The sequence below is a fragment of the Suricata suricatta genome, chromosome 10 (assembly GCF_006229205.1).
Source record: "Suricata suricatta isolate VVHF042 chromosome 10, meerkat_22Aug2017_6uvM2_HiC, whole genome shotgun sequence".
Lineage (NCBI taxonomy): Eukaryota > Metazoa > Chordata > Mammalia > Carnivora > Herpestidae > Suricata > Suricata suricatta.
In genome coordinates, this window is record NC_043709.1 from 76,062,559 (window position 1) to 76,067,213 (window position 4,655).

Genomic DNA, 4,655 nt, shown 5'->3' on the forward strand with positions numbered 1-4,655 from the left:
AGCCTACTCCTGATCCTCTGTTTCCCTCTCCCTGCCCCTCCCCTGCTTGAATATGCACATGTTCTATCTTTCTCTTAAAAAAAGAAACATTAAAAAAATTATAAAATACTTATGAAGTTAATCAGTGAAGTGAAAGACCTGTACAATAAAAACCGAAAAGCATTTTTGAAAGAAATTAAAGAAGATTCAAATAAATAGAAATACATCCCATGTTCACAGATTGGAAGATTTAATATTGTTTAGATGTCAATACTACCCAAATGATCTACAAATTCAATGCAATCTCTACTAAAATCCCAGTTTTTCAGAAATAGAAAAACCCATCCTAAAATTCATCTAAAATTATAAAGGACCCTAAATAATGAATATAATCTTGAAATCTTGAAAGCTGAAGGACTCACATTTCCTAATTCCAAAATATACTACAAAGTTACAGTAATCAAAACAGTGTAGTACTGGCATAAAGACAGACACAGAGACCCATGAAATAGAAGCGGCAACACAGAAATGAATCCTCACGTTTGGTCAAATGATTTTTGACAAGAGTGCCAAACCCTTCAATGGGAGAAGGACAATCTTTATAACAGATGGTGCTGGGAAAACTGGATATCCACATGCAAAAGAATTAAGTTGGACCCTTTCCTAACACCATATGCAGGAATTAACTCAAAATGGATCAAAAATTTATTTTATTTTATTTTATTTTTTAATTTTTAATGTTTTTATTTATTTTTGAGAGAGAGAGTGTGAGCAGGGGAGGGTCAGAGAAGAGAGGGAGACACAGAATCTGAAGACAAGCTCCAGGCTCTGAGCTAGCTGTCAGCACAGACCCCGATGCAGGGCTGAACCCATAAAACGTGAGATCATGACCTGAGCCAAAGTCGGACACTTAACCGACTGAGCCACCCAGGCACCCCAAAATGGATCAAAAATTTAAATTTAAGACCTAAACCTATAAATCTCTTAGGATGAAAACATTGGGTTTAGCAATGGTTTCTTGGCAATAACAACAAAGACATAGGCAACAAAAGGAAACATAGGCAAATTGAACTTCATAAAAATTAAAACATTTTCTGTATCAAAAAATAATATCAACAGAGTAAAAAGGCAACCTTGAGAATAGGAGAAAATATTTGCAAGTCATACATCTGATAAAGGATTAATATTCATAATATATAAAGAATTTCTAAAACTCAGCAATACAAAACAAACAACCTGATTCAAAAATGGGTAAAGGACTTAAATAGATATTTTTCCCAAGAAGAGGTCCATAAGCACATGAAAAGATGCTCAGTTTCACTAATCTTCAGCGAAGTGCAAATCAAAACTACAACAGCTCACATCCATTATAATGGCTACTATCAAAAAGGCAGAAAATAACAAGTGTTGGTTAAGATGTGGAGAAATTGTGCACTGTTGTTGAGAATGTAAAATAATATAGTTACTGGATAACAGTATAGTTGTTTCTCAAAAAATTAAAAATAGAATTACCAAATTCTGTTTTTGGATATATAACCCCCAAAAGTAAAAACAGGATCTTTTTTTTTTAAGTTTTATTTATTTATTTATTTTGAGAGAGAGAGAGAGAGAGAATGAGCAGGGGAGGGGACAAAGACAGAAGGAGAGAGAGAATCCCAAGCTAGCTCTGCACCAGCAGTACAGAGCTCCACTATGGGCTTGAACTTACAAACTGTGAGAACATGATCTGAGCTGAAACCAAGAGTTGAATATTTAATCTACTGAGCCACCAAGGTGCCTGGAAAACACCATCTTGAAAAGATATATGTATACCATCTTCATAGCAGCATTATTCACAATTCCTAAAACACAAAGCATACTGAGTATCTGTTGATAAGCTAAATGTGGTATATACATACAATAGAACGTTGTTCAGCCTTAAAAAGCAAGAAAAATTTTACAACATGAATGAACCTTGAGGATATTAACGCATGTGAAATGAGGCAGTAACAAAAAATAAATACTGTGTGAGTCTACCTACATGAGGTACCTAGGGTTGTCAAGATCATAGAGACAGAAAATAGAATGGTGGTTCCCAGGGCATGGAGCAGAAAGACAGACAGATACAGAATCTGAAGCAGGCTCCAGGCTCCGAGCTGTCAGCACACAGCCCAACTCGGGGCTCGAACCCACCAACCATGAGATCATGACCTGAGCCGAAGCCAGAGGCTTGACCAACTGAGCCACCGAGGAGCCCCTTGAGTTTCAGTTTTACAAAACAAAAAGAGTTATGGAGATTGACAATGATGATTTATACATTACAGATGTATTTAATATCACTCAATTATAAGCTTAAAAGCATTAAGATGATCACATTTGTTATATGTATTTTACCACAATAAAAAAATTGGAAAAAAGAAGTTCACAGGTGATTTTCATGCCCTCCAAGGGCAAAAACTATTAGATTTAGTTCTCGTCATATAGAGATATGCACATGAATAACTGAAATATGAAGCAGAAATTAATGTGTATCTTAAGATATACTGACAACATATTAGAGGAACTGAGAGGAGGAAAATATGACCTTCTGTTAATGAAGTCAGCACGAAGTCCATAGAAGATACAGGAGAAAGAATCTGGAATTCCAACTCCAAAGACCTGGTTTCCTTGCACCTCCGCCATTTACTAGGACATGTGACACTGATGAAGCCTCATAACTGCTCAGGCCCATTTCTTCGTATGTGAATAAGAACTGACATCTATATCACAGGATTATCATGAAGATTTTAAACAATGAAGAGAGATAAAACATGCAGAAAGAGTGATGCTAGATTAGAGCTGGCAATCAATAAATGGTAATTATGTCTGACACTGAGCTGGCATTTGAGTCAGGCCTTGAAGGATGGGTAGGATTTAAACATTCAGAAATGGGGAGTGGGGGAGAATTCAGGTAGAAAAAAGAAAGAAGAGCATTTATGGCCTGTATGGTTTTATAGCTATATTTATATGCACACATCATACAAAATATTTTGGAAGCTTTAAAGCCAAACAGGATATGGCTCTTGAGTTCAAGAAGCTAACAGATACCTCAGCATTTCATCAAACTAATATAGAAACGTTTTTTTTTTTATTTTTAATGTTTACTTTTGAGAGAGACAGAGCGCAAATGGGGGAGGGGCAGAGACAGAGGGAGACACAGAATCCAAAGCAGGCTCCAGGCTCTGAGCTGTCAGCCCAGAACTTGATGTGGGGCTCAAACCCACGAACTGCAAAATCATTTTTTCTTTTTATATTCCTAATGTGCTATATGTGTTTTAATAGATGTTTTTCTACATTAAAATTTTATATTATAAAAGTAATTGATGCTCATAAAAGCCCAAAAAGGAAAACATTGTATAAAAATTATATAAAATAAAAAACACATAAAATAAAAACCACTCCTCCCACTTTGTCTAATTTCTGTTCTTCAGAGATAACTGTGATTAACATTGTGATATGTCTCCAATCACGTTTTATGCAGGTACAAACACATGACATCTATATCTATAAATGTCTACATATATGTACATGTATATACATATACACTTCATTCATTTTTGGTCTTCAAATGAAATCATACTTTACCTACTGTTCTGGAAATTTCTTTTTATTGACATAATAGAGTGTTAATATCGTTCTATGCCAGTATATATAAAGCAACCTCATTCTATGTAATAGCAGCATAGAATTCCATTTTATGAATGTGCCATCATTAATTTAACCAGTCCTCTATGGATGCATTTGGATTATTTTCATTACAAATTACACTGGAATGAATACCTTTTATTTTTTTAATGTTTGTTTATTTTTGAGAGAGAGAGACAGAGCATGAGTGGGGAAGGGATAGAGAGAGACAGGGAGACACAGAAACTGAAGCAGGCTCCAGGCTCTGAGTGTCAGCACAGAATCCATCCCAGCAGAAACCTGTGAACCTTAAGATCGTGACCTGAATCTTGGGGTTCACAAGTTCAAGGCCCATGTCAGGCTCTGTGCTGGCAGCTCAGAGCCTGGAGCCTGCTTCAGATTCTGTGTCTACCTCTCTCTATGCCTCTCCCTCGTTTGTACTTACTCTCTCTGTCTCTGTCTCTGTCTCAAAAATAAACAAACATTAAAAAAAAAAATCACAACCTGAGCCAAAGTGGGAGGCTCAACCAACCAACTGAGCCACCCAGGTACACTGGAATGAAATCTTTATTAACATAACTGTGTGTCTGGTGTAAATATATCTTAGGGAAAATACCCAGAACTGGAACCAAACAAAAGGTTTTACATTTCAACACAAAACCTTAAATTGGTGTCTTAATGGAATGAATACTTCATACTCCCAATAATGTAGTATGAGGGTTTCTCTTTTCTTAACTATCCTATCCATCAACCCTGGATATTATCAAGCAAATTTATTTATAGTCAAAGCTAGATAAAAATGGTTGATTCCATTTACATTAAAATGATTAATACAATTATTATTATAAAATTTACAAATAAACAATCTTATTATAAAGTAAGAATAAAGTTCAGATATTTCTATATATTTGTTTCCACTTGAATTGCTTCTCTGCCTTTTGGCTAAGATCAAGTGTAGTATCTGTTCTAATTAGTTTAATATTTATTTCCATTTGTATACTTATGGGTAAATTAACTTCATATTCTTTAAAAAA

General features: G+C 35.1%; 1 pseudogene; it reads left to right on the plus strand.

Moving 5' to 3' along the window:
- The first annotated feature begins 4,543 nt into the window (after nt 1-4,543).
- Nucleotides 4,544-4,642, plus strand: LOC115305737 (annotated as a pseudogene).
- The last annotated feature ends 13 nt before the right edge of the window (nt 4,643-4,655 follow it).